The sequence below is a fragment of the Sus scrofa genome, chromosome 7, assembly GCF_054392235.1.
Source record: "Sus scrofa isolate SSC_HxYL_T2T_F1_AM1 chromosome 7, Sscrofa_HxYL_maternal_Yorkshire_Landrace_v2.0, whole genome shotgun sequence".
Lineage (NCBI taxonomy): Eukaryota > Metazoa > Chordata > Mammalia > Artiodactyla > Suidae > Sus > Sus scrofa.
Genome location: NC_139389.1, coordinates 94,187,608 through 94,212,905, shown reverse-complemented (window position 1 = coordinate 94,212,905; position 25,298 = coordinate 94,187,608). Strand labels below are relative to the sequence as shown.

The 25,298-nt window shown below is 39.9% G+C and overlaps 2 long non-coding RNA genes across 14 annotated transcripts in view; one reads left to right on the top strand and one right to left on the bottom strand.

Annotated features, from left to right (window-relative positions):
- Positions 1–25,298, bottom strand: part of LOC102160410 (uncharacterized) — a 164,867-nt gene that overhangs the window by 88,132 nt on the left and 51,437 nt on the right. The window contains exons 10-11 of one of the 13 annotated variants that reach the window (XR_014809276.1): positions 3,410–3,480; positions 3,032–3,116 (exon numbers count right to left, since the gene is read on the bottom strand). The exons of 11 other annotated variants lie outside the window; for them this stretch is intronic. This is a non-coding gene — a long non-coding RNA (uncharacterized LOC102160410). Of the gene's footprint in view, positions 1–600; positions 3,481–25,298 lie in introns of those variants that run through there. One more of the 13 variants, XR_014809263.1, reaches the window with a different exon arrangement.
- LOC146401780 (uncharacterized) overlaps positions 1–25,298 on the top strand; it is a 300,118-nt gene that overhangs the window by 248,338 nt on the left and 26,482 nt on the right. The window lies entirely within an intron of this gene.

The following is a 25,298-nucleotide window of genomic DNA, read 5'->3' as shown; positions in this document are numbered from 1 at the left end:
TTCTTTGTTTTGCTTTGTGTAGTCTAACATTTTTCTGTACCAAGTATACATTGCTTTTACAGTATCGAAAAACAATAGAAAAAAACTACATTTTGGTGGAAAACACTGTTGGGTACTTATCTCCACCAGCTGAAACTATCCTCAGTTAAGCCTTTTAATCTGCTGTCTCATCAGGCTGTGCATTTGTTTGATAGATGGCTCAGTTGCCTCTGGCCTGTCATGTTGTTATTTGCTTTGAACTCTGAACATCTGGGTGGCAAGAACTATAGCTGCCTAATATTGTTTTTTAGTGTTTGGATATACAGAAAAATACATTAAAATTCTTCTGATCATTAGGATAAATCAGGAACAACTAGTCCAATGTGTTGAAGGGAAAAGTCAACCTTCTAAGCTTGGAGCATAAAGAGAAACAAAAGGCGCCCCATGTCACCATCTTCAGCCCCCTTTCAGCTGTATCCTAAAGAGCATGGCACACTCAGCTACGTTTAAAACAACCACGGGTGCATTTTCTTCCTGCTATAACTCAAATATCTAAAACTATCCCTTTGCTTCAATATAGTATACATTAAACACAATCATTAACAATTTTTAAAGTTCTCATTTTTCTTATCAATCTTAAAGCACACTTTATTGGTTAAAAGATAATGAATACATGTTCAGGAAATGGTAAAAGCTGAACTTTTATTTTTATTGAATTTCTATTTTTATATTTTTATCTTCTGATTAAAATCTGAAGAGTGGCTGGAGTTTACTTCTGTGAGAGAGAGAAAGGGGTTGCGCCTGTTAAACTGTTAAGCACCTAGATATTATCCCTTTGCAATGTCAAATTGATGAATAATTGGGTAGTGGGGTTGTTTTTTTTTTTTAATTCAGTCACATGGCATTATATAGAATGCCACATAATTCATAATCTATAAGGACTAGATTAGTTAGAAAGTAACACTGGAAGCTGTTGCAATATTCCAGACCAAAAAGGATTAAGAAGTGAGTTCAGAGGGTAACTCTAGGGATGGAGAGACAGAAGCAGAGGCAAGCAATGGTAAGGAATTGACATTGACAGAAATTATGTATTGCTTTGGTAAAAGAGAAAGTGGGAGAGTCTAGGATAATTGTAGGTTCTTGCCTTGGGCAACTGGGTAGATGGTTGGCACATTTTCCCAAAATAGGCAGTGCAGAGGGAGGAGGGGTGGTCAGGAGAGGCAGTACATTTAGTCTCCTAGGCATAGTGTTTATAGTGCCTGCAAGATATCAAAGGAAGAAGTTGCATCTACTGGAAAGTAAGATCCCTGAGGGCAGGGATCTTGCTGGTTTAGTTCAACCAATCAGCACGTGGCTTTCAACATAATCACTACTTAGCACAATATCTGACAGATGATAAATGCTCAGGAAATTCCAGTTGAATATGTGTTCTTAGATGAACTGGGGCTAGATCTCAGGACAGTGTTCTAGGCAATTATTCAATGCTCTTTGGTTTCCCCACACTGAAAATTCTAGAACTTCTTCTGACCATTTTACTTCCAGAAATAAGATGATTCTGGTCCACCCCCAAAGAAGTGAATTACAAAACTCATACTAAGATTCCTAACGGTCCTATTACTCTTTGTTAATAGATATAAGCATAGTTGTTTGTTTACCAACAGAAGAGGAAAAACTTGGAAAGTTTTGAAGTGGTCAGATTAAGCAGAACGAATGATAGTCAGAACCTTGGAGTGAGCCTCTGACGTTTTTTAATTGCACTATGGTTTTTAGGTTGCTATTGAAATGGTTAAGAGAACCTAGTATGATTGTTGAGGATGCCTGTGATCCACATATACTCAAAACTCTCAAAGAGATGATTGCATTAGAATGAGAAGCACTGAGAAATGCAGAGCTCAAGTAGAAATCTGGAAAAGACTTTAAGAAAAAAGAAAGGAAAACACCCTATAGTAAGTATCTCTGCTACTTGAAGAAACTGGAACAAATCTTTTTGTGCCAGGGAAGCTTGAACTACCTGCCTATCCCTTTAAGCATTTTCATGTACAAATCAAACACAGATGGCCCATTACGTTTATGACCTCCTGTCAATTACTTTAGATGGAGCATGCATTAATTATTGAAATATTTTCATAGTATACAAGTTGTTAGTGGTTACATTGCCACAGATAATTTCAATTTTCTGATTAGAAGCTAGTAGAAAGAGTTTTATTTATAAAAATTAATCTATTGAATGTAGTAAAAACTAAATAGAGTAGTGGATTTTTTTTTCTTCCATTTAACAAAGCCAAACTAGAAATCCTGCCCTCTATCCTTGGAAGTAGCATTATGTTAGCATTGCACACAATACAAAAACTCTGCCAAAATCTATTACGATTGTAGTAAATTTTGATTCCTGGAGTTGTTTGTTATTTATGTCTAGAAGATAAAGACAATATTGGGAATAGCCCTCTTCTAGTCAATGTATAAACTCCATCCATAAAACATCTTGTTCTGTAAACTGTAAAATTTTTAAAAAGACCAAATTTGGTCGAAGCTTCAAATTGTTGCACCTACTTTCATTCAGGTCAATAAACACTTTAGACGATGAGAAAGTCCACCAAGCGTTTAGGCTCTTAACTGGGCCGCTAATTTTTGTCTGGCATAATAAACAAAACACGAGGTCATTTAACTATTGGAGAACAGTAAGGACATTCCAATAATGCAGGACCTTCTGAGAATGAGCAGGAACGCTTTGAAGAAACTTAGAGACAGGCTTATGTATTTTCTGTCACTCTGGGAGGAAGCTATTCCTTCAAAAAACATCAACCAAGCACCTACTAGGTGCAAAGGACTTCTCTGGGCATTCAGAGTACATTTGGGGAATAAACCAAAGATCTATGCTCCCACCAGTATAGATACTAACAGAGCTGATTACCTCTTTTCATCCTCAGACAGGAGAGCTAACTTACCTAACGTCACCCAGCAAGAAAGTTAGTAAAGCCAGAATAATAACCCAGGCTGCAGAACCCATGTTCTTAACTCACCACTTCTCGTGCCTTTACTATTTCCAACTCACCTCTCTCCAGGTCCTTGACACACGAATACTTAAATGTAGCTGTTAGCCTTTCTTCAGTAAAAGTCTTCTGTTACGCAGACTAACCCTAAAGAAATTAGTTGTCTGTATCTCTTCCCTCTGAAATTCACTATAGAGAAGAATGTTTAGGCAAAGAATGGAAATAGTCATTCCAAGAATGCTGATTTCACATCCTCGTGGAATAAGGTGGCCCTGGAGGCAGCAGGCAAAGTCAACATGCTTCTTTCATTGGCTCCTTTCTCTGCCCAATGCCAAAGAGAGTTAAAACTGTAATGCTCGAGAGGCACAAATAGGCAGTGCTAATGACTCTGTGCTGTTAGGATAGTTTGTGCAAGATGGAAAAGGGCAATTCCCACATACCTCAGCAGCAACTAGGGCTGGAAAACGATGGTCCCCAACTAGAATTATGCCAGAGGATGGAGATTCAGCATCTGGACCAGGAGGAAACCATCTACCAGTGAGCAATGCTTACATAGTAGACCACTCTATCAGATATTCAAACCAATGGGGAGAATTCATGTAAAAATTATTGACATGTTAAATGCTGTTCAATGAATTTGGGACATTATTTTTGCCAAATTAAAAAGTAATATATTCTCCTGCCAGTAATAATGTCCCCAAGCTTATTTACCACTTCATATTTTGAGGGTTTTTCTTAAAGTGAAGTATAGTTAATTTATGTTGTGTTAGTTTCAAGTGTACAACAAAGTGATTCAATTACACACACACAATCACACATATGCTCTTTTTCAGATTATTTTCCATTATAGATTATTACGAGATATTGACTGTTCCCTGTGCTATATAGTAGATCCTTATTGTTTACCTATTTTTTATATAGTAGTGTGTATACGATAACCCCAAACTCCTTATTTATCTCCCCTGTCCCCCTGCTCTCCCCTGAACTTTCTATTTATAAAAAACTGTTTGCTATTGGTGAAAGAGAGAGAGGGTCAGGGATCTCAGATAACTTGTCTGAGGTCACATCATACTTGACAAAGAAGAGCCTGGAATGTAGGCTTACCAGTTTGTATCAGGCTCTGGACACTCCTTCCGGCTTCTCATTTGATCCTGACCAAAGAACATGGAGAAGGTATTATGATGTTCATTGATCAAACGAGAGCCTAAAGCTCAGGAACACAGAATAAGTCAGTGTTTAATTCAGTTCAAAAGGAAGTAACTGGGCATGCAAAGTCCAGTAACGGCATGCGCACGAAGAGAGCATGAGTAGGAGAAACTGAGGCATACAAGAATAGAAATCAGTGGAGTTCCCATCGTGGCTTAGCAGAAACAAATTTGACTAGCATCCATGAGGATGCAGGTTCGATCCCTGACCTAGCTCAGTGGGTTAAGGATCTGGCGTTGCCATGAGCTGTGTTGTAGGTTGCAGATGCTGCTTGGATCCTGTGTTGCTGTGGCTGCGGTATAGGCCATCGGCTACAGCTCCAGCTCAACCTCTATCCTGGGAACCTCTTTATGCCACAGTGAGGCCCTAAAAAAGACAAAAAAAAAAAAAAAAAAGAAAGAAAAGAAATCGAAAACAAAATAATAAGTCATACAAAGTAAAGAAGTTGTACAAAATTGGAAGTAATTTACTTCATCTAGGATTGAATAAGGTCCAACTAATTGCAAATATACCTGTCTTATAATCAAAACTCTAATAATATTGTGACGAGTTGTGCAGTGTCTAAAGACGTTGTTTTTTATGAGATTGCACAATAAAATTACCTGTGAATCCCGGGGGAAAAAAATAGAGTTTTCTACTTACTGCATCAGAAACTTTGGACATAGGGCACAGGAACCTGGTTTTTAACATGCCATACTTGGAGCCCATAGTCTAAAACCTCACTATTCAAAGTGTGGTCCGTGGATCAGCAGCATCAACACCGCCTGGGAGCCTCTTAAGACTGAAGAATCTTAGACTCCAGAGAGGCACACTGAATCTGAATATGCATTTTAACAAGATCCCCAGGAGTTCGTGTCATGGCTCAGCAGTTAGTGAACCCGACTAGCATCCATGAGGACATGGGTTCAACCCCTGACCTCACTCAGTGGGTTAGGGATCCAGCATTGCCATGAGCTATGGTGTAGGTCACAGATGAGGCTTGGATCCCACATTGCTGTGGCTATGGTGTAGGCCAGCGGCTACAGCTCCAATTCAACCCCTAGCCTGGGAACGTCCACATGCTGAGAGTGTCGCCCTAAAAAGACAAAAAAGACAAAAAAAAAAAAATCCCCAAGTAATTTCCTCTCCACATTTAAGTATGAAGAGTAATGGTCTATAAATCTCTCTCCTATTATAGTTTTTCTTATCAGAAAAAAATCAGGCAACACAATAGACTGTTCTTAGTGAACCCACGAGAAATCCAAGCAAGAATTAAAATGTTCTTGTAAATTTTGTGAAAATTCAACATCTAATTAATAGGCCATCAAGTGTCTCAAGCACTTCCAAAATTCACCTTTGAAATATTTGGAAAGTAAACCATTATTTGCACATCACTAAATTCCCAGTAATTCTCCCCTTTCCCACAGTAAAGCACTTGGGCAATCCCATCTGCTGTTTTTCTGTGCCCCCTTATATGATAATCAATCCATCAAGTTCTAGAGACACAAGTGTGTTTATAGTGATTGGGGAAGCTGTGATGAGTTCTATCCACCCTGTGCCAAAGCTTCAGGTTTCTCCTACAGGCCCCTAGTGTGCAACCGAGGCAGTTTCCCCTCGTTTGCAATTGTACCTGCCTCTGCTTGGGGAAACCCCTCCAGCTGTCATCCTGGGATAAGGGAAGAAGGAATTGTCCTCCTCTAGTCCAATTCTCACCACTCAGCTAGGAGCAGTACAGCTAATGTAATGCTTGGATGTCAATACCTACTCGTTATTATAACATTAAAAAATTTTTAAATAAATAAAATGGGTTGCAAGTCTACACCTCCTGACAAGTTTATGGTCCACATACATAAAAAGTTGTTTACATATGGGTGAGATTTTCAACTTTCCTTAAGAGTACATCAAGAACATTGTTCAATATTGCTATAGACTTCATAGCATTTTATTGCAATCTTGATATGCTATGTGTATGGAATCAATCTACTACTCTTGGACATATAGTTGGCTTCCAATTTTTTCATTATGAGAAATAAATTCTAAGAGCTCATTTTAGAGATTCAATCTCAATATTGAACAATTATCCTTAAAGAAAAGGAAAAGCTGGCCCATGGCCAGGATAACTTTGCTAACTCCCATTAGCCCACTCATAAGTGTATATCATTAGTCACAAGGGGAAACCAGGCAGAAAAATATAAAGACAACTATATAAAATGGATCCTTTTATATCTTAAAAATCAGCTGAATGTACATATTCTACTAAGAGACCCCAAAGTATCATTTTCATGTATGAATTACTATACATAATATAGACTAAATATGTTATTAATATATATGGGGTTAGCTCCATTGCACTTAAATGTTCTGAGTTACAAACAATTCACGGGTTACATGGTAGGCCATTTCCTGATTAGATACCTGCACTTGAGTAGAGCTGACTAAAGATTTGCTCTAGCCTAACATTTTGATACAGCTGCAATTTGCTTACATTCTCACTTTCTGTTTTAGACTGTAGCATTGAAAACACATTACTATCCATCATTTAAAATCTGTTTAACCTTTATTTAGATCATACTCTGTATTAGCCATTGCACTGAGAATGAGACCAGCATATGATTTTTGTTTTCCCTTTCCTATTCTCCACCTATCATTGTTCCACAAATGGTGACACTCGTTTTGATGGAGCATGAGGAAGATAGAAGCCACATGGAATAGCTCACCTTTGAAAACAAAGTCTCCTCCCCTGGCATTTCAGACCATGAGAAGGGTGGAAAGGCAGAAAGGTTGAGGGGAGCATGACTGTTTTGTTTTGCTAAGTAGAAGATCTAGAGAGGAGAAGGAGAAAATAAGTTTTAAAAGATGGTTTGGGGATAAATCATGGAGGACTTTGAATGGCAAGACAAAGAGTCTGATAGTAAGAACTTATTTTAAGCAAGAGCAAATCAAAACCAGATTTGTAGTTTGTAAAGATTTAGCTGGGTGAAGAGGATGGAAGAGAGAAGCGCCTGTGCAGGCGATATAAATAAGGAGCTACAGATGGTAAGAAGGGTCTGGATGCAGAGGGAGGCAGCAGTAAGAACTGAGCAAAGGACACTACAAAGGGGAACAGAAATCACTGGGTGAAGGGGGCAAGGAACTTTGTTCTTGGCAAGTGGTTCCTAGGACAACCTCCTTCCTGGGCTCTAAGTCCTAAGCACCACTTTGTTACTTTTTGTTTAAAAGGCCATCTTCTAAAATAATAAAATCTGTAGGCCTTGCTGAATAAACCTGGCTGAACCAATTGTTTAAATCACAACGTGTTTCAAGCTGTGATTTAAATGGAAATGTGTGAGTTCCAGTTGTGACACAGTGGAATTGAATCCGATTAGTATCCACGAGGATGAGGGTTCAATCCCTGGTCTCACTCAGTGGGTCAAGGATCTGGTGTTGCCATGAGCTGTGGTGTAGGTCGCAGACGTGGCTCAGATCCCAAGCTGCTGTGGCTGTGGCCATAGGCCAGCAGCTACACCTCCAATTTGACCCCTAGCCTGGGAACTTACATATGCCTGACTTGCAGCCCCCTAAAAAGCAATAATAATAATAATAACAATAATAGTAGTAATAATAGAAAAGAAATGGAAATGTGTCATTGATTTCATGAACACATTTCAAAAGGAGCAGTAGGCTCTTTTTTGGTTTTTTTAACTTATGCCAGCCCCATCTATGAATGAATGGCTAGCCACCTCAGTGGACATGAGCAGTCCAAATGCTAAACATCTGGTGAGTGACTAGGCTTTCTGGCACCCACTGCCCAGGAAGAAGGAAAATTCACTGGGAAAGTCACCATGAATGGTCTCCATCTTCTTAGAAAAGCAAAGGCAACATTTTGAAGGAAAAAGGAGAGTGACTGAGTGATGTGTAGGTTTGAGTAGAGTTGAGAAAATTGTATCAGAGATTTTGGTAAGGCTTTCATTGAAAATAAAAATTTCTAGATAATTTGGCAATAACCAATAAAACATACAATATGCGTACCCAGCAATTTCACTTTAAGTAGCCATGCTGGAAAAATACTCACAGCATATGAATATTATGCATATGAGTACATGAGAAATATTTGGGCACATAAGGAAGTATTACAGGGTTATTTACTGTAATGTTCTTTATAATAGCAAAAATGTGAAAAAGAACCTACCTGTTTATTGTATGGGAATAATATGGCTATGTTACTAGCCATAACATAGGAAATTCTAGAAGCAGTTAGAAAGAATGTGTATCTGTTCACTAACAAGTTCCCCAAAACACTGATGAGTGAAAATATCAAGTACATAATGTTATTTATAATATGACATATGTTTTATATCAAAGACATCTTTCCTCTAAAATAATTCATTTTGGAGTTCCCATTGTGGCTCAGCAGATTAAGAACCTAAAGTAGTGTCCATGAGGACACGTATTTGATCCCTGACCTTGCTCAGTGGGCTAAGGATCCGGTGTTGCTGTGGCTGTGGCATAGGCCTGCAGCTGCAGCTCCAATTCAGCCCCTACCTGGGAACTTCCATATGCTACAGGTGCAGCAGTAAAATGGAAAAAAATAAAATCCTTTTTTTTTTTTTTTTAAGTCAAGTGAGGTTTAATCCAGGAGTCAATGACTGAATAGCCATGGATGATAGACAGAAAGACAGACAAGCGTTGGCAATCTCCATTAGAGCCACCAATTTGATGTAGTGTTACCAAAATAACTCTGTTCAATATAATAGTGCAGCCCCCACAGCCTACATAAATATCCAAGAGCATGCTAATGAACTGCCAACGCAGGAACACCCTCGTTTATGTCATATTTAAAAGAGAATGTGAAACAGCAGAGCCTCTTGAGATGAATCCATGAATGGAGCTGATTTCAAATCAGAACTAAGGAATGTAGATTGGAATTTATTCACTCAGATATTTTTCTCGGTCTAGAAAAAGTGGTAGCAGATTATTTTCTAAATTATAAACTATGACTGCAGTACCTTTATATCAGTTCCAATTTTGGAGGACAAGGTAGAGCTGTGCAATTTTAATATAGTTTAGCAAGTAGCGATTATTGTAAGAACTTTTTTTGCTCCCTTAGGACTTTTTCACTTAAGAACTTTTTTTGCTCCCTTAGGACTTTTTCACTTAAGAACTTGATGGTGTTTGGGGTAAAGTGTTATAAGAGGGATTCTAGCACATGACAGAAAGGAAAATATTAACCTATTATGTAGCCAAGAGCCAGATGAATCTTTTAGGCAGTTCAAATTAAGTTTGAAAAAGAAAGAGAGAGTCAGAACATGAACAATTCAGGTATTCTGAAAAATGCTCAAATATCTCTCCTCCTAACAATCCACTTTAGTGGATTTTCAGTTATTTTGATCACCTTGCTTCGACTCTGTAAGTCTCAGAAGTAAGTTCTCATGTAAGTCGTTTTATTTTTTCATGTGTTTGAAAGAAATTACCACTGACTATTTCTTTGAGCCTAAAGTTGAAGCATCTGCCATGCTGAGCACATGAGAGTCACTCTGGGAAAAGGGTGTTTAATGAATAACTTTGCAGTAAAAGGCCTTGAAAACTTCTTCTAAACATTAGACCCCCATGCTTGCTTTCTGAAATACATTAACAGCCTCCAGAAGTCTCAGGGATGCTGGCAACCCTGTTAGGCAGACTTCAGAAGGCCCTGACACTGAAGTGCATCCTGAGGTTTCCTCGCAAACCGTCCCACACTGTCCCCGCTCTCCTCGACCCCCTGAGCTCCCACCTCCACCCCCAGCCACTGTTTGGAGATCATGTTGACTGCAGTTCTCCTGGAGAGAAAGACTGATAAAGCAAAGCAATTGGGGTTATTTCTTATGCATGAAATTGATTAAATGCTTCACTAAATGGCTTATAAATTTGCTTCTCATATTTCTGTCACCCACTGAAAAGATTACAGAAACTCCGCATATAACCATGTTGTATACAAGACCAAATTACAAAAGGTTGTAAAAACTAATGTTTTGTTTAAAGTTTTGAGCAGGACCATATGCCTTCAGTGACCTTGAGTAAGCTATTTTAATTCAAAACATTTCAAAGAATAGAAAGGGGAGAGATATTCAACTCCATAACAAACCAGACGAGTGGTGGCGGGTAGACCTCAGTTAACTCTGCTGAACTTCTGCTCTTTCTTACGAAGAGGGAGAGTGAATCACCTCCCACCAACACCTTATAACTCCAAAGCTGGGAAGCACATGTGATGTCAACAAGGATATACTCACAAAAGAGATGAGAAAAAGGACTTTAAGTCCTCCCCAAGTTGAATCTGCTCTATTATTTTTAGTTCAGAGACACATCTGAATGAGCTCTGAGTCTTGCATAGACTTGTAGGACTACGGAGAAAAGACAAATATTAGCACGGGGGGTGGGATTGTTTTATGTTTAGGGTTTTTGTTTGTTTGTTTTTAATCTTTATGCATCCTTCAAAGTTAAGTTCTATTCTTTCTTCCAGGTGAGAATTCCTTCCAACTCTTGGTTAACAATGGCGGGAGATGGGGGAATTTGAGCAAGGAAGCGATTTATAGGCAAGCACGTGACCTACAGATGTTACTTGGGAAACGAATCCTTTTCTTAACATGGCCCTAAAAGTACCTTCACTTCTACAAGAAAAATGATATTCTTTCATAACATTTATAAGACATCATGTCCCCAGCAAGAATTAACATTTGGCATTAACGCACAGCTCTGGCAAGAGCTTCAAGAGGAGACGTTTATAACCAAGGATGTGCTTAAGATCCCTACTGGTCTGACCTTTGCAATACACATCCCCAACCTCCTATCACCTTCTGGAATAGCCAGCTTAGGAGCCAAGGTGCTGCCACAGCCACCACCATCTGGACCCCAGGAGAGTGGAAACAATCAGGAAAATGCTGTCAGTGGGAGGGGAGGCGAGGGGATCGGGAAAGGCAGGTAGACTTTCCAACATCAGCCTAGGTACACATCTGCTTTTGAATGCGGTTTCTGGGTACAAGCAAGGGGTTGCAATGGAATTATCTCTCATTTGTGAAAACACAATGTAATCTCAGTAGTAAAATCCAGGTTTCCCTTTTTTTTTTTTTTTTTTTTTTTTTTTTAATGAATACCTGTTCTGGGAGATATGCCAGCTATTCAGGGATGATTTAACCAGACCATCAACAGCTGGACAACTTACTTAACTCTTCGGTGATGACTACATGAACCTTCTTGTTGGCTTCAAGCCACTACATAATTAATGTTGATGCCAGACACAGAGCATTTAATAAATTATAACAAAGAGATTCCTTATTATACAACACATAGAATAACTAGCTTCTACCCACAGGTGTTTGCCATCTTAGAAGACGTGAATGCGTGGTTCCTAAAGTTTACTGGCTAGAACACTAATTCCACAAGATTATCCCTTCTGAAAGGGTTTTGCTGATCAAATCCATGAGGCAACGCTCTTCTGGAGAATCGCAGTGCATAGGAATGTGTTAGAGGCCGCTGTGCTGCAAATGATCCTATCTAATTCAGTTTACCTAGAGTTTCTCACTTCACCTCAGACTTTTTTTTTTTTTTTTGTATTAGTGCTTAGAAACTTGGAATTGTTCTTTGCAACATACTCAGGGAAACACTGATTTAAACCTACTGCACATCTGGCAGACCAACGCACCTCTTTTGAAAATTTAGCAAAGCTCTCAGCTGCTCCTTCAGTAAGACCCTTGGCCAAAATAAAAGGAATCTCTAATCTCACTGCAAAACGGCCTCCTCCTTGGGATATGCCAGCCTTAAGCCATGCACATTTTCCTCTCCTAATTGGGACAGTTGCATATTCAATGGCTCTGTGTGTGTGTGTATACACACATATATTTTGTTTTGTTTTGTTTTAAGAATCTCAGCAATCAGTCACAAGAGCCTGTGAGCATTGAATGCCCAGATGAATCTTCGCTGTAGTTATTAGTAAATAAATGCTTCAGATACCTTGATTTTCCTTACAGATTCCTTTTTGTCTAAGATTATTTACAAACCTACTTTCACTTTCTATTGCAAATAACAAGACAAAAGCCATGTTTAACTTCCCCTTTCTAAAATCAAAATCACTCACACATCAACATCATTCAAGAAAACCTAGTGGTGCATGTGAGTGAATGAGAGTGACTTGATTAGGGAGATAAGCTTGCATCTACCTTCCTTTAATTTTTCTTAAGTAAATCATTTGCACACTTCAGCCCCTTAACTAGTTTGAGTAGAAAATTACCCAGGAGGCACCAGAGAGGAGGTGGTTGACAGTGCTGGATGACAACCCCTTCGCCAGCCTCTTTGTATTATATCTTGGTTCTCAAACTGTTGGGAGTGTCAGACCCACCCAGAGGCTGTGTTAAAAAAAAAAAAAAAAAAAAAAAAAAAAAAGCAGGAGTTCCCGTCGTGGCGCAGTGGTTAACCAATCCGACTAGGAACCATGAGGTTGTGGGTTCGATCCCTGGCCTTGCTCAGTGGGTTAATGATCCGGCGTTGCCGTGAGCTATGGTGTAGGTTGCAGAAGCGGCTCGGATCCCGTGTAGCTGTGGCTCTGGTGTAGGCCAGTGGCTACAGCTCCGATTGGACCCCTAGCCTGGGACCTCCATATGCCGCAAGAGCGGCCCAAGAAAATGGCAAAAAGACAAAAAAAAAAAAAAAAAAAAAAAAAAAAAAAAAAAATCAGATCTTGGGCTGTGTACCTCAGAGTTTCTGTTTCAGTGGGTCTCTGAGGAGGGGCCTAAGAATTTGCATTGTGCCCTGGTGATGGTGATGCTCCTGCCCTGGGACCACATGTGGGGAATGAGAGCTGTAGGGCAGCTCCAGCACTTGCCTAATCAAAGTTACTTGGTGCCCCTGTCACCCCAGACTCCTGAGATGACATCTCTAGGAAGGAGACTTGGGCATCTGTATTTTTAATAAACACGGCAATCCCTTTAAAACATGCAGGTCTGGACTACCTCAGCTGGAGAAGCAGGGTTTGCCTTTTAGATCAGGGCCTCGGGTCCTGGACCCCCACCTGTCTCTGCGCCTAGGGAGCCTCCCTGCTCCAGGCATCTTCAAAGTGCAAGCGGGCCGAAGACCCGTAAATGCCCCATCCAATAACTTGTCTGGTAATTGGTATATTGATTGCTAATGTCATCATGTTTTAGTATATATAACCCCCTCACTCTATTACACAGCCCCCCAACAATCCAAAAAGTCATTGTTTATTCATTGTGACTCCCAAACTGGCCCTTGTCAGTTCCTGCTGGAGGGCTTGCTGATAAAAATCAGCAGATGATTGGATGCACACATTCTTAACATGACTGACCCATGACATCTCAGAGGGCAGCCAGGGAGCCTGTCATTACAGTATAATACTTTTCTTTCTTCCTCCTTATCTAGCCCCAGATGACTTGGAGATTTTTATTAACTCATTAATGACTGAAGATGTCATTAAAGCCAGTAGAAGAGTTTTTGGTTTTTTTGCTATTTTTTTATTTTATTTTTCTTTCATTCTTTCTTTCCTTAAGCGAGAATAAGTATGCAATTTGCTCCTGGTGAGAGGGGAACGGGCTTATGGATGAAACAGCTAAGACAACCAAGGGGAGAGACCCTTTATTAGAATTTGCAATCTGACTGACAGGTACTGGGGTTGAACCGTCTGCACACAGAAATATCAAGTTGCTTCAGAATTAAGTTGGGCGAGAAAAAATGGGGCAATTTGGTAAGGAAATAGCGACCCATAAAATTCAGCAATTTCTATTTGTGTTGTGGGACCAATCTTTCCAACCTAACAGCTAAATTAAAACAAGAAAAAATTCAGAGGAAGGCTACTGAAACCCCTAAATGTTTCTTAACCTACACATTCATTAAACCATATCTTGTTTCTGCCTGCCTTTAATTTTCACATCTGCAGAATTGCTTTTAAAAATCAAATTAGATCTTTTGAAGGCACTTAAATTGCAACAACCTTATGTTTTTTTATATACTCTTGGGTTTCAGGCTTTTCATCTGGGTTGTGCGTCCAATTAATGGGATATCTCAAGGAAGCACTAATCATTTCGAAAACTTGAGCATCTAAAAAGCAAGCAGACTATTTTCATTATAACTGATTGGATTGAGAATACGCTACAGAGGAAATGTTCAATAATTATGATAACTTTTTTTAGATGAGATCACAAAAAAATGTCAGTCACATAAGGTGCTTTTCATTGCAGTGAACTCTTTGATGTCCATTTCAGTTGATTCCTCTTTGGGGCTCAGCCTCGGGCATGTCAGAAGGCTGTGTAGAGAGTGGGTTTACACTGATTTTATCAGGCCGGATAATTCACTTGGCAAAGCAAGCGTCTATTACTAGATGTATCTCATATGTTACTAAATGTTTATGAAATTTTACTATTGTCAAAACACATCGTAAATTAACACCTCCTCATAACACATGGAAACTACTCCCCAGGAGAGAAAACTGTTGTCTGAAGAGCTCAAAAGATTTTTGCCTAAGGAAATTACTGTCGGTAAACTCTGACCAAGATTTAAATATGCCTGCAGCCAAGTTTTATTCTTAAATCACCTAATTATATCTTTCTTTCTGTATTATTTGCCTGATGGAAAATTTTACTCATTAAATGTTATGTTATGTTATACAGAATCATTCGTTAATATTTGCAGATTAATTAAATACAATAATTTTATCAAATTCAGTAATAACAATATTTTGTTTTCACCTTTCTATACATGATGCCAAACACCCAGATAAAACCTGGAAGAGAAAGAGTCAAAAGCCCAGATGTTTTTAAAGATCCAGATGTATGGTGTCAAGTAAACAAAACATCAAGGTTTTTTACTATTTTTTTTTCCCATTTTCATCCAGATGTTTGGTGTCACAAAGACACAGTCTTAATCTGTTCAGTCATAATCACAGTACTCTTTAATATCATTTGCCAATGTTTAAATCCATCCTTCACCAAATTATTTCTAAAAATCCTGCTGAATTCATTCATGGGGGAAAACACAAGGATATTTTCTTTAGAAGCAAAAAAAATATAATGCCCAGCAGACTTACAACACAAGAACAGCCAGAATGATGCCCAAGTTTTTCTGTTGAAAAACACTTCCTATCTGCTTTTTTAAATGACGAAAGATAATTCAACTTAAATGGTTGGAAGGGCAGCTTAATTTTAATTGACATGCATGTGGTAGTTCCAGTTCTAACAGGTAGTTTAGGGGAATCACAGGCTCTCAAGTACACATGATGCCCATCTTTCCAGTGGGTTCCTTTCCCAATTACTAAGTCTGGAATGAAATGACTAGACATTTTAGGAACAATTTATGCTGTGGTGACTTTGAGTATGTAAAAGCACTGCCTTAGGAATTGAAAGACTCGATGTTGAGCTTCCACATGTCCAGGTACTGTGTGACCTTAAGCTCTGAGCCTCCATTTTCACGTCTTTAAAATGGGAATAAATACCCTGCCCCCAGTTAACCTGAGGATCTAATGATTTGGTAGCAAAAAGTGTTTTGCCAATACAAATTTATTAATTATAAGATATTTGACAATTATTTTCATGTATTATTAATGTTTAAGTGTTCCTGTGTGAAAGTACTGGTACTGTTAATAAGGACTGCAGTGGCACAACAGAGATAGCCACACTCAGAAAGATCTGGCCAACTATTTGCTGTTTACACATGGCTACAAGGATAACTATAATTCCTGGGTGTGCAAGACAAGAACCAGATTCTACCCGCCTCTGCTCCTATGCCCTTCCTGCATTTCATCCAGCTGAATGGAGAAATACTTTTAAGAATACTCTCTTTGGCAACTAAATCAATTAATCATAGATCCCGTTGATTGGGTGTCTATTACAGTAGGTCACTTCTGCCAGTCTAGAACCATATTCCTGACCCACTGATGCACTTAATTCTGATAGACTCACCCACCCTCCTGGCCAATGGGTTCAAGACTCAAACGTTTGCATATATCAATTTTGTGGCCACTAAATATTCAAACAAATCTCATGGCTTCTATCAAGGGAGAGGGTTTTCATGGTTTTTTGCTATTAGCAAAATGTGAGTCATAAGAAACTGTCATCAAAGAACAAGCCAACTTTCTTCCCTGCAACAGAAGAGGGTTTCTAAATGAGAAATCAGCTTGTAAAATGCTAAGCACTACAACTCTTTCAAGCATTTTAATCTAACACTTTTTTTTTGCCATGGCTCTTAAGATTTTGGTGAAAAAACCCTCAAAATTTTGAGCTCTACTTTTAAGACACAGAAACATCCTTGAAGTACAAAAAAAGGCATAAAATAAACGAAAGGCAGACATCTTGGTTAATTTTAAGTTTTTAAAAATCTGCAGTGTTGTTACAGTAAAAAGAAAGAAAAAATGCTCACACATTGAGAAATTTCCGTAAAAGTTTTGTCTGACTTTTTTCTCAATGATATGACTACAGAGGCAATGGGAGGTGTCCTCAGGTTTTAGTGCCTCAAACTTTGAAGTCACAAATCACTCATCAGCATGGGGCCATGTGTGAACACTTGCTGCAAAGAGCCAAAAATCAATACAAAAGGAAACAATAATAATAAAAGGGAAGATTTCCGCCGCCAGAATAAGGAAAGGTGTGTGAGCTGGAAGAAAGTACAGTACGAAGCCCATGACAAGTCATGATAAATGGGTCGTTATAAAATTCATGTTTAGGCAGCACCAGGCCGGGGATAATGCCATTCGTCATGGCAACACTAGGCCGCTAATGAGCCCTCATTGCATATTCATGTCTATGGCGTTTCTTCTCTCCCTCCCACCCTGAACTAGTGCCTGGAAATATCTCCACCTCAAGCTGAAGCTCGGGCCTTCTTCTTCTTCCCCCTTTTTTTTTTTTTTTTTTTTTATTTGTTATGTTGCAGCAATTACACTGTAAAAGTGCTGCCCAAGATTGATTGCTCTGATCTGTAGTTCAATTGTAAATTAGAATACACATCCCCCCAGGGACACACGGCCCCTATTTGTGATTAAGAAAAAAGCCCCATAATAGACTAATAGCTAAAGTTCTCTCTCTTTTACTTTCAGGCAATTAGCTTGATGAAATGGCCTCTTTTTGTGTACCCTGGAAGTGTAAACCGATATCATAATGAAGTATATGATGTTTATTCTATTATTTTCACCTTGCCGGGTATGCAGGAATGCATAAGTAATGGCTGCTTTGTCTGGTACGTTTACTGATTCACAAGTAAACTATTTCTTAAAGATGCAGTGTGTGCATTCTGAGGCTTGAGGTAAGCAACCCCTAGCTGCGGGTTAACCCCCGTGGAAAGGACTCTCCACTCAAGAGGAGAAAAAGAAATTTTCCAAGTGGTGGTGAGAGCAGGATTCTGACATTCAAGAGCCATTCAGCTGCTGGGCGGCTCTGGGGTGGATATGGTGACAAGGTACACACACACGGCAACACTGAGAATCAAGGAAGACCCCAGGGCACTTTGGCTAAGTGTCTTGTGGTGACTTTGTGCCAGTAAGACCATAATGTGTGCTTCACCTCCCCTGATTCATTTTGGACCACCAACTGTCTCTCTTCTTGGGTGGTTAAAGCTAACCCTGCAGGGGTATGACAGAGCCATGTTTAAGTGGATGGCAGCCATCTCCCCACCAAAAAAGTCTTGTCATTTCAAGATCCAAAACTTTGAAATCATCTGTTGTCAAGAAAACATTCTTCATGGGTTCCCACTGTGGCTCAGCAAGTTAAGGACCTGACATAGGGTCTGTGAGGATGCAGGTTTCATCCCTAGCCTCTGTCAGTGGATTAAGGATCCAGCATTGCTCCATTTGACCCTTAGCCCGGTAATTTCCACATGCCGCAGGTGTGGCCATAAAAAGAAAAAAAAGGAAAGAAAGAAAACATTCTTCGGCTTCCTATGTGCATCAGCTTACACAGGTTTTGACCAACAAGCCAGCGAACGCAATCACCTATAGTTGCTGCATTTCCAAAGGTGTTTGTGTTCTTCATATGCAAATTTTTTTCTTGCTTTTTAGGGCTGCACCCACGGCATATGGAAGTTCCCAGGCCAGGGATCAAATTGGAGCTACAGCTGCCAGCCTACACCACAGCCACAGCAACAGAATCCAAGCTGCGTTTGCTGCCTACACCATAGCTCACGGCTTGCCGGATTCCGGACCCACTGAGGAAGGCTAGGGATTGAACCTGCATCCTCACCCAGGTGTCCCAACTGGCAAGACAGAAAAGAAGAAGAAAACAAAATAAAGCGGAAAAAAATAAAAATAAAAATCAACCTTAGTCTAAAATGGTTAATGGTGGGTTACTTAACAAGATGTTGATTACTTTTTCAATTCTGCATTTCAATTCCTTGCCTCTCATCAGTAACCTAGGTTGTGTTACCCACTGAACACTTCCTGGGCTTCTGTAGTTTAAATAATTCCAACCCTCTCCTCTTTAATGTGAACCCTCTTTGCTTTTTTGGAAAATTACTTTTATAGCAAAAGATCTCACTCAATTTTTTAATACTGACTTGGATCTGCATGTTTAGTTTTGTCATATTTTAAAACAAATGTCCGAGATAGTCTACTGTTACACAAAATGTGTTTGCACTTCCTCCAAGTTCCTGGTTAAATAAAAACCTTGAGGGAAAGTTTATTACTATATCCTGGAAAGCGTTTCTAATGTTATATAATTTCCAACAATAACACAAAGTGAGCCACGCAGAAATATTTCAGAAAAATTCACTTGATACCTTTCTTGCTAAAAATCAAAAGTTCTTACCAGTCATTATGTGGGGGCTCATTTTCTCCTTAATTTTTACAACATTGAACTGTTGTGTAAATCATAAACCTGCAACATAATAAACTTTCATTTTCATTTCTCTTCAAAACGTCTGACTGTCTACTGGCGGTGTTGCTGCCGTATTGGAAATATACTAATGTAAACTTTTAAGTGACACGGAGCATGGGAAGATCTCCTCCGCACGTACAGCACTTACTTGCTGAAACTTGTCCCTTTTTTTTTTTTTTTTTTTTTTTTTTTTTGCTTTTTAGGGCCGCACCTGAGGCATATGGAAGTTCCCCAGCTAGGGCTCCAATTGGAGCTGCAGCTGCTGGCCACAGCCACAGCCACAGCAAGCCAGATCCGAGCCCCATCTGTGACCTACATCACAGCTCACAGCAACGCCAGATACCCAACCCACTGAGCGAGACCAGGGATCAAACCCACATCCTCATGGATACTAGTCAGCTTTGTTATTGCTAAGACACAACAGGAATCCTGTCACATTTTTTTAAGGGTACATTTATTCTATAACCATAATGACTCATATTTACCAAGAGCTTCATAATTTTTGCAGTTCTTTCATATAAACTACATCATATAAATAATCCTATGAGATAAATGAGGCAAATAATTTTATTATAACCCCAAGGCGGGGGGGGGGGGAAATAATTGAGGCTTAGAGAGGTTAAGTCACTTGTCTAAAGTCATAAGTCAGTAAATGCAAAGTTGATCCTTGTCCCCAGGCCATGAACTTCAAAATTTGAGCTCCTTCTTGCAGGTCCTGCTCCTCTTTGCTAGCTACAAAGTCACCATTAGCAGCAATCTGGAATCTCATAGCTCTTACCATAAACAAGCCCAGCAATCTTTATTTATGCCTGGGCAAGACCAAAAAAATGAGTGTAAACACACACACACATACCCCTTGATAAACAGCTACTAAGAAAGGAATATAATTCACATGGCATTCTTATTTCCCTACCTAAATTTAAGACAAATAATCTATGTTTGGTTATAGATCAAACTAGGAAAATATCAGCCACGAAATTGAAGCAGTTACCTAGCTAATTCAAATCTGAGATATAGGGCGAGGACCAACCTTTTTAAGGGTCACTACCTAAATTTTCTAGAGATTTGGTTCAGCTTTTCACCAAACATCTCTCCAAGACCTTTGCACATGCCCTCTGCCCCACCCTTACCCCTTGTCACACATTCCCATGGAGCTAACTCAACCATCGATCTAGAATCAGCACAAAGATCACTTCTCTTTGGAAATGGTCCCTGACTTCTATCTCTACCCCTGTTCCAAATACCTCTTTGATTTGATCTCCACAAATGAATCTCCTTCATCCAAGTAATGGCCTCTCCCATCTTGAAACCAGTGAAGACAGGATTTGGAGCCAGAATCCAGCAATATAAACTCTTTCAAGGATGTGCTGGACTTACCTGTTGAAGTGCCTTCCACCCTCAAGATCCCCACATACAAGATCCCCCACATACAAGATCCCCCCATACTCAGAGCTCTAGGATTAGCAAAGCCGTTCTGGTCTGTTCTTGGAAAAGGAATGGCCACCACTTTAATGAGGAACAGGCAGCTGACCCAGGGTTCACCACTTGTAGAAGTGGCCTTGAAATGACAACTATATCAGATAAAATATCCAAAGCAGAAGCCCCCGCAGTAGGCAAAAATCAGAGACAGAATCACGTCAGCCATGATTTCCTATGAAAAACAATTCCTGCCTGAACTGTACAAAAGAGAAAGCACCAGAAATTAGCCCAAAACAAATGCTCCCAAAAATGTTCCAGTCTGACATTATCTGAACTTATAGGAGAAATGAGGGAAAGTGTCATTATTTCATTTAGTCATTCATTTTTATTCAATAATTCATGAAGGAAGTTCCCATTGTGGCTCAGCAGTAACAAACCCAACTAGTATCCATGAGGATTCAGGTTTGATCTCTGGCCTCCCTCAGTGGGTTAAGGATTCGGTGTTGCCATGAGCTGTGGTGTAGGCCACAGACACAGCTCAGATCCCGTGTTGCTGTGGCTGTGGCTTAGGCCAGCAGCTACAGGTCTGATTCGTCCCCTAGCCAGAGAAATTCCATATGCCACAGGTACAGCCCTAAAAAGCAATAAAGTGAAATAAAATAAAATAATCCATTAAATAAATACTTATTGAGCCTTGAAGATAGAGTCACAAAATAGACGTCATCCTACCCTTATGGAACTGACAATTTAGTGGTGAAAACAAATAAATAATCATGCCATTGAAGAGAAGATAGCATAACTACAATACATGCAGGGAGTATAAGTAGGAATAAAATGGGACTCATAGTGGGATCTTGATACAGACAAGTGCTTCAATATAAGTCTTACCATAGAAGCCCAAAGAATGAGGTTATAAATGAAGTGACAGAGAAGGGAAGGAAAGCACTTCTAGAAGCAGAATGCGCGAAGGCCCAGGAGTGTAATGTAAATTAGCAAGTTAAAGGATCACTGAATAGGCCAAAGACAGGCCCACTAGGTCTGGAAGTAACGTGCAAGGTGATGAGGCTGAAGATATGGGATGTAGACCAGATCATGTAGGGCCCCCCAGACCATAGTAAGAATTTTGTTTTTGTTTTGTTGTTGTTGTTTTTGTCTTTTTGCCACTTCTTGGGCCACTCCCTCGGCATATGGAGGTTCCAGGCTAGGGGTCCATTTGGTGCTGTAGCTGCCAGCCTACACCAGAGCTACAGCAACTCAGGATCCGAGCCGCGTCTGCGACCTACACCACAGCTCATGGCAATGTCAGATCCTTAACCCACTAAGCAAGGCCAGGGATTGAACCCACAACCTCGTGGTTCCTAGTTGGATTCGTTAACCACTGAGCCACGACGGGAACTCCTGAGACCATAGTAAGAATTTTGGACGCTACCTTAAAGCTAATGCAAAGCAATTGAGAGTTTCTAAGCAGTTGGCACCCCTGATCATATTTGTAATAAGCTGGTGACTTGGTGACAGCGTCATCACAGTTTGGATAACGCGCCTCAATTTGTAAAGAAAGAAACATAAAATGGTTTTGTTTTCTAGCTCAGGCTACAAACCATGCTCTAGGGAGCCACTTCCCCTTTACTGCTAGAAAACAAAGCCCTCTCCAACCTATATCCTGTGTGAGCCTCACATCAGACCCACTAGTGCTGGTGGGAAGATCTGGCTTATGAGGTGTGATATCAAAGACTGACTTTTTGGGTCAGTTCTAAGCAACAATGACTGCTCTTGTGGAGCAAGCTATCTTCAAATGCTGCAGCAGAGCTAGAGATGCTACCCAGACTCTGAATGAAATAGAATAGGAGCTGGTCCAAAGATCCCATAAGCAGTCACTCTCAACATCTTGGAATACTCACTGTGGGTACATGACGTGCTCCTGAGTCACTGTCCTGCACCCTTTGACCTGGTCAGGACCTATCTGCTCTGAACCCCCTTGTTAGAGCACTTTGCTGTCAGTGTTTCTTAAGGGCCTGTCTCCTCCATGCAGCAATAAGATCCATAGAGCAGGAGAGCATGTATCTTAGTCATCACTTAATCACTAATGCCTGGTGCAGTGCTGGACACTTGGAGGTACATAGTAATGTTGGTTTGTTTCATTTGTGCTCTGGTCTACATCACGGTGTTGTCATAGTTGATTTTTATTTCAATTTCCCTTTGCGAGTTCTTTGACAGCAATAGCATCATCTTTGTATCTTCAGTTGGCACTGGATATAGGATTAATTGTTCAATTATTAAGGTAGGGACAAAGCAATTCATATAAAGGATCTTCAAGGCAAAAAAAAAAAAAAAAAAAAGGGGTTCCCATCACGGTGCAACAGAAACGAATCCAACTAGGAACCATGAGATTTCGGGTTCAATCCCTGGCCTTGCTCAGTGAGTTAAGGATTCGGTGTTACCATGAGCTGTGGTGTAGGTCAACAGTTATGGCTCGGATCCCGCATTGCTGTGGCTGTGGCCGGCAGCTATAACTCCGATTGGACCCCTAGCCTGGGAACCTCCATATGCTGCAGGTGTGGCCCTAAAAAGCCAACAAAAAATCTTCATTAATGTAAACAACTCCACCTTCTCTCGCTCTCTCTCTCTTTTTTTTTTATTGTCTTTTTAGTGCCGCACCCATGGCACATGGAGGTTCCCAAGCTAGGGGTCAAATCAGAGCTGCAGCCATTGGCCTATGCCAATGCCACAGCAATCCAGATCCGAGCCCCGTCTGCAAGGTTCACAGTTCACAGCAATGCCAGACCCTTAACCCGCTGTTGGAGGACAGGGATCGAACCTGCATCCTCATGGACACTAGTCAGATTCGTTTCCACTGCGCCACGAAGGGAACTCCACCACCTTCTCTTTTGTCAGCCACAGGATGTATAAAACCACATCATCTGAGAACCTTACACAATCAGTATTCATTGATGAAAGATGTTCCCTTAACACCGGCAGTTAATGAATTTCTATATTTTAATACACATCCAAAAAAATATATGTAAAAGCTGCTGAAGTCCAAATAAGTTTCTATACCTGGGTTAAGAATATTGAATCAGTTTCCTAATGTTGACAAGGTACTGTGGTAACATAAGATGTTATCTTTGGAAAAATTGAACAGGGGATATCTCTGAAGTCTTTTTACAACTTCTTGTGAGTTTAAAACAGTTTTAAAATAATACTATAATGGCTGAAAAAACACGTTTTAATTATTTTGCTTTTATCCATCTTTATATATTTTTGCCTTTATACTTGTAATTTTCATATCTATTTCTGGAATAGCTGAGAAAAATGTAATGGTTAAATGATGCTGCACACACCACATTGGCATATGAAAAAGATAATGCCCTACTTCTGGACACTGTTCCTTTGGTCCAGCCACATTGGTTCTTTTTTTTTGTCTTTTTTGCCATTTCTTGGGCCACTCCTGAGTCATATGGAGGTTTCCAGGCTAGGGGTCGAATCAGAGCTGTAGCCACCGGCCTACGCCACAGCCACAGCAATGTGGGATCTGAGCCGTGTCTGCAACCTACACCACAGCTCACAGCAACACCAGATCCTTAACCCACTGAGCAAGGCTAGGGGTCGAACCTGCAACCTCATGGTTCCTAGTCAGATTCGTTAACCACTGAGCCACGATGGGAACTCCAGCCGCATTGGCTCTTAAAATATTCTGGGAGAGGAATGAGGTGCATTACTTTTGCCTGATTCAAGCATATCCTCAAAATGATATTTTCATAAACAAAATGCTGATGGCTATGGTCTTCTATTTTCCTTTTATCCTAATTCAAGTCAGTAATAAGTATCTCTGTCTATTCTGCGGATCCTAGGTTTTGGAAGATAGAGAGCAATTACAGGCTAGAGGGAATTGTTAGTGAAAAACTCACAGGAAGACAGAGTGCCTTTAAACTTCCTTCTCTTTAGCACTGTCCTTTTCAAAAAATGTCAGTTTTAGAAAAAAGATGTTTTAAGTAAATATCGTCAGTGTGTACACTCCAACAGTGTTCCTGCAGTTTTCAAATTACATGTTCAAGAGCCCACTGTCAGTGACAGGATAACAATGGCGGTCATAACTTCAAATCTGAAGCATAGCAGGCAATTTTTCTACTATTGGGAGATCTGAGAACCACCAGTCAGAAATCCATATGTACATAGATTAAGGTAAAATTGCAGTTTATCTTAAACTGCTTGAACTGGAAGTTCCACAAGAACTTCCTCAGCATAAAGAGCTGTGATTTCCAATACTATTTGATTAATAAGCTTCATGGAGTCCATAATGATGAAAGTCATGAAAAAGCCTGTCGATGTCATAAACATAAAGTGAAATTAAAAAATGAATGACATTCCCCTGTATTCTTTTTTTTTCTGAAAACTGAAAATCCTTTAACAGGGTTTTCATCTATGAAGAGCACCAGCTTAGACATCCCTATAGGTTTGTGATAACCTGTTTAAATCAAGTTCAGCCTCAGGTATGGCACTATGATGTCATCTGAGCAACCCATGGGCTTGCCCAGAAAAGATTCAGAAGGCCATGGTACGATAAGCAGGTGCAGAGAAAGAACACCTCTCTGATGGCTAGAAAAGCTCATTACACACAGAAGCAACCATCTTTACCTCTTTGGGATAACAGCCCCAAGCTATAAAGACAGAGTTTTACTCCATAAAGAAAAGGGAGGGAAAAAGCAAGAATGTTTTTAATATTTGCCTTATTGATTCATGAATCAAAGAGGAAGAAACTATAATTATCTCTGGTTCTATTAGAACTGAGAGATTTTCTTCCACCACAATCTTTTGTGTGGCAGGAACAAAGCTTTATTCCAAAGAAAATTCACTTTAAAATATCCCCAAAGAGATAAAATACCCGCAAGATTCTGCAGCTCTTTAATGCTTG